General features: G+C 36.6%; 1 long non-coding RNA gene across 1 annotated transcript; it reads left to right on the forward strand.

Annotated features, from left to right (window-relative positions):
* Nucleotides 1-739: 739 nt before the first annotated feature.
* LOC141423055 (uncharacterized) lies at nt 740-14,406 on the forward strand. The gene is made up of 3 exons (XR_012447713.1): nt 740-829; nt 7,486-7,547; nt 13,877-14,406. It is a non-coding gene; the product is annotated as an uncharacterized lncRNA (long non-coding RNA).
* Nucleotides 14,407-14,784: the final 378 nt, after the last annotated feature.

Below are 14,784 nucleotides of genomic sequence, written 5' to 3' on the forward strand. Positions count from 1 at the left end.
TATTGTGAATAGTGCTGCAATGAACATGGATATACAATTGTATTTTTTGTATCTTGACTTACGTTTCTGTGGATATGTGCCCAGGAACAGTATCACTGGATCATATGGCAATTCTAACTTCAACTTTTTGAGGAATCTCCATACTGCTTTCTATAGTGGTTATACTAATTTGCACTCCCACCAACAGTGAATAGTGTTCCTGTTTTGCCACATCCTCACTAGCATGTGTTGTTGTTCTTTCCCTTGATTTTGGCCATTCTAACAGGTGAGAGGAAATCTTAAGTGTAGTTTTGATTTGCATTTCTTTTATACCAGGGAAGCTGAACACTTCTTAATGTATTTACTGGCCATTTGTACCTCTTCTTTTGAGCATTCCCTATTTAATTCATGTGCTTATTTCTTCATTGGGATGCTGATTCTTTGCAGATTGAGTTTTTTGAGTTCCCTATAGATTTTGGATAATAGTCCTTTATCAGATAGCTGGGAAGAATTTTTTCCAATTCTGTGGGCAATCTCTTAGGTGTAGTGACTGTTTCTTTTTGCTGTGCAGTAGGTTTTTAGTCTGATGCAGTCCCATTTGTTCATTCTTTCTCTTAGTTATTGAGCCTTTTGAGTTCTGCTTAGGGAGTAGTTCCCTGTGCCTCTCTGTTCCTGTGTATTTCCTCTACTTCCTGTAGCTGTTTCAGAGTTTCAAGCCTTAAAGTCTTTGATCCACTCTGAGTTGATTTTGGTACAGGATGAAAGACAGGGATCTAGTTTCAGTCTTCTGCATGTGGATATCCAGTTTTCCCAGCAATATTTGTTGAAGAGGCTGCCTTTTCTCCATCAGGTGTTTTGGGCTCCTTTGTCAAAGATCAATTGGCTGTAGCTGTGTGGGTTTATGTCTGGGTCTTCTATTCTAATCCATTGGTCTTCCTATCTGTTTTTGTGCTAAAACAATGCCGTTTTTATTGTTATGGCTCTATAGTATAGTTTGAAGTAAGGTATATGTGATATCTCCAGCATTGGACTTTTTGCTCAGAATTGCTTTGGCTATCCAAGGTCTTTTGTGTCCATGTGTATTTTAGGATTGATTTTTCTATTTCTGTGAAGAATGTCATTGGAATTTTGATATGGATTGCTTTGAACATGTAGATTGCTTTTGGTAGTATGCTCATTTTTAAAATGTTGATTCTACCAACCTATGAGCATGGGAGATATTTCCATCCTTTGATGTCTTCTTCAATTTTTCTCTGCAGTGGTTTATAGTTTTCATTGAAAAGGTCTTTTGTTTCCTTTGTTAAATTTATTCCAAGGTACTTTGTTATTTTTGAAGTTATTGTAGATGGGATTGTTTTCCATTTCATTGTTGTTATATAGAAAGGCTACCGATTTCTGTATTTTAATCTGTAACCTGCTGCTTTGCTAAAGGAGTTTATGATTTCTAATGGTTTTTTGGTAGAGTTTTTAGGATCTTTTAGATATAGGATCATGTCATCTGCAAATAAGGATAGTTTGATTTCTTCCTTCCTTATTTGAATCCCTTGTATTTCTTGCTCTTGTTTTATTGCTCTGGCTAGGAATCCCAAAACTATATTGAATAGGAATGGGGAAAGTGGATATCCCTGTCTCATTTCTGACTTTAGCGGGAATGGTTTCAGTTGTTCTCCATTTAGTACAATGTTGCCTTATAGGCTTGTCATATCTAGCCTTTAGTATGTTGAGGAACATTTCTTCTATTCCAAGTTGTTTCAGAGCTTTTATAATGAAAAGGTGTTAAATTGTGTCAAAGGGTCTTTCTGCATTGATTGAGAAGATCACGTGGTTTTTGTCCTTGCTTTTATTTATATGCTGCATTATATTTACATGTGTTGTATCCCTGGAATGAAACTGACTTGGTCATGGTGTGTGATCTTTTCAATGTGTTGTTGAATTCTGTTTGCCAATATTTTGTTGAGATCTTTATGTCTACGTTCATTAATGATGTTGGCCTATAACTCTCTTTTTTGTTGTGTCTTTATTGGGTTTTGGAATGATTGTAATGCTGGCTTCATAGAATGAGTTTGGTAGTGTTCCTTCCTTTTCTATTTCCTGAAAAAGTTTGAGGAGGGGGAAAAATGACCCAAACATTGTATGCACATATGAATATAATAATAATTAAAAACAAGTTTGAGGAGTACTGGTGTTAGTTCTTCTTCAAAGATTTAGTAAAATTCAGCCATGAATCCATCAGGTCCTGGGCTCTTCTTTGTAGGGAGGCTGTACATTCCTACTTCAATTTCATTGCTTGTAATGGATCTATTTAGGTGGTTAAGGTATTCTTTGTTCAATTGTGGTTGGTTATATGCATTTAGAAATTTATCCATTTTGTCTAGATTTTCCAGTTTACTTGAATATAAATTTTCAAAGTACTCTCTAATGATCTTCTGGACTTTGTTGGCATTTGTATTTATGTCCCCCTTTTCATCTTTGATTTTATTAATTTGGATCTTTGCCCTCCTTCATTTTGTTATTTTGGCTAAGGGTTTGTCAATTATTAATCTTTTCAAAGAACCTACTTTTTGTTTCACTGATTCTTTGTATAGACTTTTTGTTCTCGATCTCATCTCTCATTGTTATTTCTCTCCATCTGCCAGTTTTGGGTTTCCTTTATTCTTGTTTTTCTAGAAGTTTAAGGTACATCATTAGATTGTTTACTTAAGAAGTCTCTGTTTGTTTAATGGAGGTACTTATAGCTATAAAATTTCCCTTTAGTATAGCCTTTGTCATGTCCCACAGATTCTAATAGGTTTTATCTTCATTTTTATTAGATTCTAGGAACTTTTTAATTTCTTTCCTTATTTCTTTGGTCACCCACTGATCTTATAGCAGTGTGTTGTTTAGTCTCCATGTGTTTGAATATTTTCTGTGTTTTTTTTTTTGTTTTTGAGGTCTAGTTTATTCCATTGTGATATGATATGATATGGGGGGTGGGTATTTCAATTTTCTTGAGTTTGTTGAGACTTGTTTTGTGTCCTACAATATGATCTATGTTGGAGAAAGTTTCATGAGCTGCATAAAAGATGTGTATTGCCTGGTTGTTGGGTGGAATATTCTGAGGATGTTTATAATGTCCATTTGGTCTAACATGTGCAGTAGTTGTGAAGTTTCTTTGTTGATCTTTTACCTGGATGATCTATCTATTGGTGACAGTGGGGTGTTCAGGTCTCCCACTATCACTGTGTTAGGGTCTATCTGTGCTCTTAGATTCATTAACTTTTTTTTTTAATGTAGTTGGCTCCCCTATGTTTGGTGTGTATATGTTCAGAATTGATATTTCCTCCTCATGAGTTGTTCTTTTAATTAATATGAAGTAACCTTCATTTTCTCTTCTGTCTGATGTTAGTCTGGAGTGTACTTTGTCAGATATGAGTATAAGTACTCCTGACTGTATATGAGGTCCATTTTCTTGGAAAACCTTTTTCTACCCTTTGACTTTAAGCCAGTGTTTAGTTTTCTTCAGTGAGATGAGTTTCTGTTAAGCAACATGTGGTTGGGTTTGTTTTTTAACCTAGTTTGCTATTCTGTGTGTTTTGATTGGGGCATTAAATCCATTAACATTTAGTGTTAGTATTGAGAGGCATGTGGCATTTCCAGTCATTTTTATTCCATTGTTACTTTTTACCTATTCCTTGTTTATTATCAACAGGGTTTATTCTTTCTCGCATCTTCCTGTCTCATGCTAGTTTTTTCTTCTGTGTGTAAGAGTCCTTTGAGTATTTTCTGCAGTGCTGGCTTGATAGTTGTGAAGTCTTTTAGATTTTCCTTGTAATGGAAGGTTTTAAACTTTCCTTCAATTAGGAAGGATAGTTTTGCTGAATAGAGTAGTCTATGTTGACTGTTGTTTTCTTTCAGGACCTGAACTATGCCTTTCCATGATCTTCTTGTGTTTAGAGTTTGTGTTGAGAAATCTGACGTTACTGTAATGGATGTTTGCTTTTATATGTGACTTGTCTTTTCTTTTTTGCAGCTTTCAATGTTCTTTCTTTGTTCTGTATGTTGAATGTTTTGATTCTGATATGTCTGGGGGTATTTCTTTTTTTGATCCTGATGGTTTCATGTTCTCTAAGCTTCTTGCATCTGATGGTCTTCTCTTTCTTAAGGTTGGGGAAGTTTTTAGCTATTATTTTACTTAAAAGGTTATCTATGCCTTTAGTTTGTATCTCTTCTCTTTCTTCTATACCCCTGATTCATAGGTTTGGTTTTTTCATGGTGTCCCAGATGTCTTGTATGTTTCATTCATATTTTGTTAGGATTTTTTCCTGTCCTTTTACTATTTGATTTAATTCCTCTACTTTGTTTTCTGTTCCTGATACTCTGTTTTCAATTTGTTCCACTGTTTGCCAAGCTTTTTTTTTTTTTATTATTCATATGTGCATACAAGGCTTGGTTCATTTCTCCCCCCTGCCCCCACCCCCTCCCTTACCACCCACTCCGCCCCCTCCCTCTCCCCCCCACCCCCTCAATACCCAGCAGAAACTATTTTGCCCTTATTTCTAATTTTGTTGTAGAGAGAGTATAAGCAATAACAGGAAGGGACAAGGGTTTTTGCTGGTTGAGATAAGGATAGCTATACAGGGTATTGACTCACATTGATTTCCTGTGCATGGGTGTTACCTTCTAGGTTAATTCTTTTTGATCTAACCTTTTCTCTAGTACCTGTTCCCCTTTTCCTATTGGCCTCAGTTGCTTTTAAGGTATCTGCTTTAGTTTCTCTGCATTAAGGGCAACAAATACTAGCTAATTTTTTTAGGTGTCTTACCTATCCTCATCCCTCCCTTGTGTGCTCTCGCTTTTATCATGTGCTCATAGTTCAATCCCCTTGTGTTTGCCCTTGATCTAATGTCCACATATGAGGGAGAACATATGATTTTTGGTCTTTTGGGCCAGGCTAACCTCACTCAGAATGATGTTCTCCAATTCCATCCATTTACCAGCGAATGATAACATTTCGTTCTTCTTCATGGCTGCATAGAATTCCATTGTGTATAGATATCACATTTTCTTAATCCATTCGTCAGTGGTGGGGCATCTTGGCTGTTTCCATAACTTGGCTATTGTGAATAGTGCCGCAATAAAATTTTGATTGAGATTTTAATTGGGATTTTGAGCTCTTCATTGAGATTGATTCTTTTTCAGGATATTAATGTCTTTATTGACTTCCTCTTTCTTATCCTACATGTTCTTCTTGGTTTTATTCATGTATTTGCTTGAATTCTGTTTGAGTTCTTTTAGTTGTTTATTCATACCCTCTTTGTGATCAGACATTAGCTTCTGTATCTCTTCTTTGACCTCATTAATCATTTATTATATTCTATTTGTAATTCAATTGTTGATATTTCCTTCTCTTCACTGTTGTTTAGATTCTTAGTGGTAGAGTTTGCTTTTGAGGAGGAGCTGTTGTCTTGTTGCTTTAAGTTTTGTGTTGAGACTTATCCTTCTGGGAATGTTTTTGTTTTGGGGTTCCAATCCCTTGTGCCTCTGTGATTGTGGTTTTATGAAGGATTATACAGGGCTAGGTGATGGTTGAGCTCTGGTGTGTTTTCTTGTCTCAAGATAGGGGTGGGGATAGAGGCTCAATATTAATCCCTTCAGCTTCTTATTCTCAAGATACTGAATTCTATCCCCTGTTCCACATAGGGAAAGAAGGCTTAGCTACTAAAGCTGTCTCGGTTATTGAACTGCAGTCTTGAAATTCCAGTAATCCCTAATGAAAATCAGTTACTGCTGATCACTGGGGGAGCCAGCAGTTGGCTCTTAGGCCCAGCTCCTGCCCTTGGCTCTGCTGACAGTACTGTAAGAAGTGAAAATCTGCAAAAGCTTCTCCATGCATTCTGTTTCAGTTGCTTTAGGTTCAGGCACAGTTTTGCTTCTTCACTGCCTGTGGGGCCTGGGACATGACTTTCCAGGGCCCACAGTTTCCATGTTCCTTCAGGTTTGTGGAGCTTTGCCTGGAGTTCAGAGCTATCAGCAAACCACCATCTCAAATCCCTCAAGATTGTGTTTCTTGTATGCAACAAATTATTAGGTCTTGCTTTTTTATCCAATCACCATTCTGTGTATTTTGATTGGGAATTGAGGCCATTAATTTTCAGTGTTAATATTGAAAGGTATGTGGTAATTCCTGCCAGTTTATTGCCTTTTTTGTGTTTGATTCTTTCACTCATTTCATTTGCTTATTTACTCATCTGTTGAGTTTTACTTATTTCCAAACTTTCATGGCTATGTTTATCCTTCCACCTACTAAGTTGGGGTATGGCTTGTTCCTGTTTTTCTAAGACCTTAAGGAGCATCATTAGGCTGTTTATTTAAAATCCATCTGATTTTTTAATGTAGGTACTCATTGCTATAAACTTTCCTCTTAACACTGCCTTTGTTGTGTCCCAAAGGTTCTGGTAAGTTGCGTTTTCATTTTCATTTGAATCTAGTAAATTTTTTATTTCCTTCCTTATTTCTTCAAGGACCAACTGATCATTCAGTGTTGTATTGTTCAGTCTTGACATGTTTGAATATTTTTTTAATGAGTTTCTTGTTATTAATTTCTAATTTTATTCCACTGTGGAATGACAAAATGAGAAGGTTATTTCTATTTTTTTATGTTTGTTAAAACTTCTTTTATATTCTAAAATATGACCTATTTCTGAGAAAGTTGTGGATGAACAGTTTCTTAAGACAGCTCTAATTGCCTGGAACCTCAGAGATGGAAAATGGCAGTGATGGGTAGACCTTTGTTTTCTAGTAGAGTTAATTTTTCTTTTAAAATTTGATTTTCCTATTGATTCTTTTCAATTACATCCCACACATTACATTATTTTATTCAATGTTTTCCTGGCTTGCTCCTTTAAATAATTGCATCAACACAATATAAAATCATAACTTTTCTAAGTGGATAATGGTGAAGTGACTAAAAGTGATAGACTTCCATGTCTTTTGATACCCCAGTAAAGCTGTAATATGTTCTGACAAGTCTTAATTCCAATGATTCAATCCACTTCAGGTTGCTTTATTGTAGATTTCCTCTTTGGTTTTCTTCAGCATAGTGTAAACCACACTAACTCCCTAAAATCAGCTTTCTTCATGTTTGAAGTGAGGTTAGTACTGTCGTCATCTGCTTCTTTAAACTGGTCTCTGCAGCCAAGACAAGGGTATGGGAGCTGGGGAGCAAGGAGTTAAGAGTTGATGCAGATAATTCCTGGCCCCGAACATTTGTATTGACTTAGTTACACAAAGTGAAGATTTGGATCCATTCAGTCCTCCTTCTGTTCATCAATCTCTCCCTCCTTTTCCCTCTACTCTTTCATTACCTTAAGCTGTATTAGTATTATTTGTGGATCAAATGTTTAGATGTTAAGGGTATGAAAAAGTGTACAAAAGGAAAACAAAGTCATGGGCAAAACTTCCCCAAAGCCTCAAACCAAAAACATTGATGTGTTTGCAAGTTTGTCATCATGCTGTTATTAATTATAGAAAAAATACAATGTGGCTGATTCATTGAACTTCAAGAAGGAGTCTCAAAGTTCTTGCTCCAGGTAAGAAAGCTTTTTCTTTCTTTCTTTCTTTCTTTTTTTTTTTTTTTTTTTGGTATTCACACCACCATTTTCAGGATGGAGAGGGTATCATAGAATTCTGAGTACTTCTAGCACAACACTCACCTCTTCTTCCTCAATACTCACAGCCTTAACATCATCTTCTGTCTTGAAACCAGTGGGATCAAGTTCACTATGTGCTTTCCCTGTGATACTGTGTATTACTACATGAAGTCCACAGCCTCCTTCGGGCATAAGAACTCTGAGCCCCATGCAGTTGCATGGCATTGAGGTGCCCCCTGATTTTATGCTTTTCTTTATGAAACAGCATAAAGAATATGTTATGTTCTTTCCCTTATTTGTTTGCATGTTTCTTTTTCTAGAATGTAGACTCTACAAAGGTTGGGAATTTTAGTGTTCTACCCATCATAATATCCCTAGTATCTATTACAGAGCCTGGCGCACAGCAGAGTTCAAAATAGCTCTGTTGAATGAATGAACATATTAAAATACCTACACATAGAGTTTACACAGCTTTCTTTCAAAATTTTAATCTTAAAATGTCCATTATTGGGCATTTATTCCAATAGTGGCAACTTTATTTACTTTTTTGAGGATATCAACTATCTAATAATAATTAAGCTTTCATTATGTAAGGCAGTTTCTGATTTTATGCATCCACATCTACCCAGCTGGGATTTGAAACAATTGATGATTACTCAGTGGTAACTCAGCTTCCACTTCTGCCACTTTCAGTTTGTGAAGAATTGGTTGAGGTAGTTGAGGAGGAGAGCCATGGGGTAAGAATTCAAATGGGAATCCTATTTGTAGCCTTATAGTTTGATTTGTGTGACCTTTGGGGTACACACACACACACACACACACAGACCTGAAGAAAGAATGTCTACCCCTGGGAAATACTGTGAATTTCTTTGATAGTCATAGAGAGAAAAAGTTCTGTGAAAAACTAGGTTATAGTATTTGTTTTCTCAGAATTTGACACAGCTGGTCTCTTGTGAAATAGGCAAGCAGACAGTTATCAGCTAAAAATAATCTCCCTGAATTACTTTCACTCTGTTCATTTGAAATTCTACAGCTATTTCTAACACACAAGACAGTAGACACTTAACACTGCTACTAGTGAAAGAAGTTCTGGGCATAGAGGTAGGAGGAAGACATTTACTGGGTCAGGCACCTTGTTTTATAAGTGTAAGGTTGAGAAAAGTTACTTTTTACCTGTAATAACTTTTTAGAATGTAGGGCTCATACCCAGTTGCTAGTTTATAGAGGTTTAACCCTGATTAACCCAGCACTGAGTTCTGGTAGCAAATAATGCTGACCATACAACATGGATTGATAGATAATCTGACTTTTGCAATTACTCTTTCATAAATCCAGTAAAGTATATACTTACCAAAACTGAGTGGCTATATTTTAATAAAAGATTATTCCAATACTATATATGCTTGGTTGATTAATTTCTCTCAACTTTGGTCTTCCTATCAGAGAAGTGGCTTGTACAGTTTTATTTTTATACATACACTAGTTCAGTAACTTGTAAAGAAATAAATGTCAGGAATGAAGAACACTTGTATGTGATTAAAATACTAATAGCTATTGAAGTGCATATTGAGCTCTTTATTGTGTATTAGGGTATGTGAAAATGTCTATACTAAACACTGCTCATTATTTCACTTAATCTCCTCAACACATATATGAGGTAGTATTGCTATCATCTTAAGTTTTCAGGTGAAAAAATAGGCTAAGAGAGGTTGTTGAATTTATACCAGATCACATAGCTATTAGTAGCAGAATGAGATAAAAACCCAGGGAGCACAACTGAAGATCACTTCTTTATGATGTGGGGACATACTGAGAACTATACTATACACCCAAAGTTGTAGTTTATAAATGATGATCAAAGGGCCACTTCTATCATTTTGTTCGCATTTAGCCAGATTTCCTCAGGACTTTAGCATCGGTGGTCAATAAGAGTAGCTAAGGCTGATCTTGCTAATGTCCTGCTTATAGTGGCTGAGCAGGTCAGCATTAGGTTGCCATCAGCCCATAGCTGTGCTTCTCACCTACTGGCCTGAGAAAGTGAGAAGCCATCTGGCCTAACCAGTTCTGGTCGGGCACTCTAAGAGGTATGTGACAGATCATATGAGAGAACCCTTGTCTCTCAGTTTAAGGGCCTCTTCTCCCAGGGGAACCCAAACTACCCTTTACTCCTGAAATGACTTTCTGGAAAGGTCTTCTGCCATTAACTATGATGCCTTCAGACAACTTAAGGGGCAATTCACTTGTTTATAATCCTACATTAGGATATCAAAGAATGTGGAAGAATGTGTGACCTATATGGTAGAAATGACTCTAAATTATGCTACCCAGAACTTCTTAGAGGAGCAGACTCTAAATCTTCATTCTTGCCTCAACCCCTGAAACAACTTTTTTTCTAGATAAAACCTACTTTGGGATTTTATGTGAAACCTTATAATGCATAACATATTTCCTATAGTTATAACTGTGGCATAGAAGCATATTCCTTATTTCATTATATATCCAAGGGATAAATTTATTATTGCATCATTCCAAAGGTTCTTAAAAGAGTCAGAAGAAGGATGCAATTAATAAGATATTAAAAGATGACATTTTTGCAACTGACAGATATTTATTTTATACTTTTTTTTCTCATTAAGATAGTAAGTATAATGCCAGGCACAGTGGCTCAAGCCTGTAATCCTAGCTACTTTGGAGGCAGAGATCAGGAGGATCATAGTACAAGGCGAGCCCAGGCCAAATAGAAATCCCATCTCAACCAATGGCTGGGCATGGTGGCATGTGTATGTCATCCCAACTACATGAGGAAGCACCAATGGGAGGGTCACGGCTCAGGTGGGAAAGGCATAAAGTAAGAACTTATCTCAAAAATAACCAGCACAAAAAGGGCTGGTAGAGTAACTAAAGTGGTAGGATGCCTGCCTAGCAAGTGTGAGGCCTTGAGTTCAACCCCCTAGTACCACCAAAAATAAATAAATAAATAAGTAAAGTAAGCATAATAATGAAGAGAAGGCATCGAGAATTTTTAAAATTCCTTTAGAGAAAAGAAAGACTTTAAATAACTTTCTGTAAATGGAAAAACTTTGGCACTTTTTCTGGAAAAAGAATCATGTGTGGAAAATCCCTAATTAAAAGGTCACTTTTAAACTGAAAGTGAAACAGTAAGTTCCGAGTGTAAATCTAAAGAGAGAGGGACAAATAAAAGTCCTTCAAGCTAAAAAGAAATGTGACACTTTCTTATTGTCTTTGGGAAAGTTATGATGTCATTATTTATTAATGTGTGCAGAAAGCAAAACTAAGTATTACTTAAAAACTGGGGAAAATCAATCTAGCCTAAAAAGGAGGGAATCTGGGAATTTTTATCATTGAAGGAAATGTTCCCTTAACATTTTACATAAAGTTCCCTTCTTGGTGGATGTTAGTAGTGGGGACAATACAGTGTTAACATTGACTTTAGTATTTTCTCTATCATTTTGTCAATAAGAATTACTTTATCTTCTGGGGGAATAGAAGTCCTAAGGAGATGATTTGTATGTGGTTAAGAAGTAATTTGTTATCTTACAGTTGTATCAGCAAGAGAAGAGGCATTTTCTTGGATTCTCTTGTGATGAGGATAGGCCTTGGAAATTTGCTTTCTTGCTGGACTAATTTTGATTTCAGAACTGCCTGCTGGCAGTTGTAACCTTTCACTGCTTTTGAGCTCTGCTATGGATTACTGCAGCTGGAAGTCTGGAAACTGTGTTTCTTGGATTTCCTTGCTTATCAGGATTCCAAATTTACAGTTCTGTCAATGAGATGCTCTCACTTGGGACTGGAAAAGAAAGTGGGCAGAATTTTTTTTTTTTTTTTTGTCCTCCGGTAATGGTGGTGAGTGATTGAGTAGGCTTCCCAGATGTAAGTGGTTGTCATTTCACTCATTTTGGAGCTGTGAAAAGCTGAGAAGTTTGCAGTCGCAATTTGCCTTGTCCTGCTTTTGGGTGGGATTGGCTTTCTTTCTCTTTGGGGCCACATACCTGAAACATATGCAGTTTTCCCTGACTTTTGTTCTTCTAGGCTTTGCAACAGTGTTACGAGCATCTAATGCCTTGCTTTGATCCAGAGACACAGAACCAATAGACTTAATCTGTTGATTAATCTGTTGATGAAATCAGTTCTGTCTACAGATGGATAGTTGCTTGATAGATTGATTTGATACATCGATATAGAAGAGGGGATTTATTAGGAGAATTGGCTCACATGATTAAGGAAGCCAAGATCCCTTGAGAGCCAAGGAAGGTGAAAGCATGACTCAGTCCAAGTCTGAAGGTTTCAGAGCTAGGGAAGCTGATGATATAACTCTGGGTCTTAGACTGAAGTTCTGAGAACCAAGAAGGCTGCTGATGCTATTATAAGAGTACAAAGGCTGGAGAACCTGGAGTCCTGGTGTCCCAGGCAAAGAGAAAAAGAATGTTTGAGATCCTTAAAAGACAAGGAGTGAATTTGTTTTCTCTTGTGCTTTTTGTTTTATTTAGACCTTAGCTGATCGGTGCCTGCCTACATTGGTCAAAGGCAGATCTTCCTTATTCAGTTCACTGGTTCAAATGCCAGTCTTGTCCAGGACCATTCTCACTGACATACCCAGAAATAATGCTTTACTAGCTATTTGGGTATTCACTAAGTCAAGTTGATACTAACATTAGCCATAACCCCTGGTTATAGTACTTAACATGGTTTCTGAAGAATTTTTTGCGCATTTATGCTTTTCCAGTGAAGAATTTTTTTATTCCTGGTTACTAGAGTTCAATAAGATCTGGAAGAGAAACTTTTATGTGCGTTCTCTTTTTAGTAACTCCATAGTATTTAGTGTCAATTTTTAAAAGTCAATTCAGGAGAAAATACAGTTTATTATAAAATGGCATATGGCTAATGAAATCCCTTTCTAGCTGAATTTTTCAGTGTTAGTAGTTTAAAGAATTATTTAGGTTAACCATGTGAATATAGCTATAGTAATAATAATGACTATGAGAGAAGCTTGATTTGTTATATACCTGTGCAGTTACCATGCAGTAATTAGTAACAATGAATAGAAAAAAATCAAACATGTCATTTGGGACCACCCCTAATCAGTAATCAATGTCCATGTGAACTTGACCCAAAGGTAAGACCCTCTGCATTCACTATTCATGGCTTCAAGGTAAAGAATGTAGAGCTGGAAGAGATAAGGGATCCTTACATTCCTGGGAGTTTTATAGTGCCTTTAATCCAGAGGGACTGTAGATTGGAGAAGTTTCTCCTACTCAGAGCTCCAGCATCCACAGAGGATTTCCTGGAAATAGTTATCTTCCTGAGCCTCTTGGTTTGGTTCATGGAGGGTCTCTTTAAAGTTATTGATAACTTCTTTTATTGTGGATGAAGAATGAGAGCCAGCCTGGTCTTATTGCAGGCTGCAAAAGAGAGGGCCTCAATTTTCTTTCTTCCTAGAATAAACAGTAGAGAGGGTAGAGAGATGTAGTCCAGCTGAGCAATTTTCAGCTGCTGCATCTTCATCTCCAGGGGAGTTCTTGTGTTCTAAAGAGTGAGAGAGGTGACATAGCAAGGAGTGACTACCACTTATTGATGGAAGTGTCATTTGTATAAACATGGATATATCCAGAGGAACACTTGGATTAGATGATTTTAATGTTTCAACACTGAAAAACTATGTGTGGTTAGATACAGAGGGAGCATAACTTATGTCAGATGCTAGAAACCAGAGTTCTGGCTCCTCCTTCAGCTCAGAGGGGCCTAAGGAAGTCACATTACCCATGTGGTTCTAATGGCTCCTTGCATAAAGTGTTTTTGCCACAGGGGAGTGAACAGATGGTCTCTGAGTTTGATTCTGGCTTGGGAACTACAGTGCTGTGATGTCATACATGTTTAGTTGTACATCCTAGATCTGTACTTTAGTTTTAGTTTTGTCACCTTACATTAAATGGGTTAATGTGTATAAAGTAGAAGAAGGTGTGGTATGTGGGAAGTTGTTTGTACATAAATAGTCACTGTTCTGATTCAAACAAGTCAAGTGATAAACTCTGCTTCACTTATGCTTTGCTTAAATGGTATTCTGGCAATCCAGCCAGGTTAAAGAACTGTATAAATCTTGTCAAGGAAAAAAAAATGGAGTAGCATTAGTTCAGGGCACTTAAAATGCAGCTGGGAGGCCATTGTTAATTAGATCTCAGACTCATTTTTCTGTCATGTTTGTCTAAAGTGAACCTTTGAACTGGGTTACTGACATGCTTCTCCTCCCCCAGATGTGAGCTGACCTTTGCACTGGGCCAAACCTGCAGTTTCCTGAAGCACTGTTAACCTCTATTGACCTTTTGTACAATGGACTCCTTCTCCCAAACTATCCAGAGACTGACACACCCAACCCTTTTCTTGCAAGACAGCTTAATGTTTACCAGCACCAATCATAATTCATGACTAATATGTGTTGTTGTGTCCAACCCCCTTGAGGCTTCCATTTTGTAAAACTCTGGAGTATACTTTTACTTAAATCAATGTTTTCTTGGATTGTAATCCTAATTAGCCCAAAATAATGAAATTTTCTTTGTTCTTGGCTAGGTTGATTTTGTTCTTGTTGATAATCATGAATTTGTGTATTAGAAAGGAATATGTTGACTTCTACTGTGGGTCAGGCACCAGTGGCTTTGGGTAACATTGGGACACTAAGGGAAATGCTTCTTTTATTGTCTTAACCTTATCTGTTAAGTAACTACTGAGAGGGAGAAGCTAAGAGGTTTTCTGCTTAATTAGCAGTTCTACTTTCACCAAGTCGATCAATGCCCTTCTTTCCTTTTTCTTCAATCAATGTAAAGAACTTTTGTCTCATAATTAACTGTCAGGAATTTTGATAAGAAGCAGAAAGGAAGCAGAGATTCTGAGAACCCAAATAAAGTTTTCAAAGTTTTTAATTAAATCCTGCACTCATATGAGTAGGAGTTCCTGGGATGTTTTTTCAGCCCATTTCTTCTTATTTTACTTACACATCAAAGAAATCAGCACTACTGTTTTTACAAACTATAGCTTATTAAAAGTAGCAATCCAGAAAAATATTGCTAGAGGCAAGCATACTAAAAATGAGAAGCACAAATGACCACAGGTCAAAGAAAAGATAAATCAATCAAAGTCAACAAAATAACTTTAAAATAAGACTATC

The sequence above is a fragment of the Castor canadensis genome, chromosome 5 (assembly GCF_047511655.1).
Source record: "Castor canadensis chromosome 5, mCasCan1.hap1v2, whole genome shotgun sequence".
Lineage (NCBI taxonomy): Eukaryota > Metazoa > Chordata > Mammalia > Rodentia > Castoridae > Castor > Castor canadensis.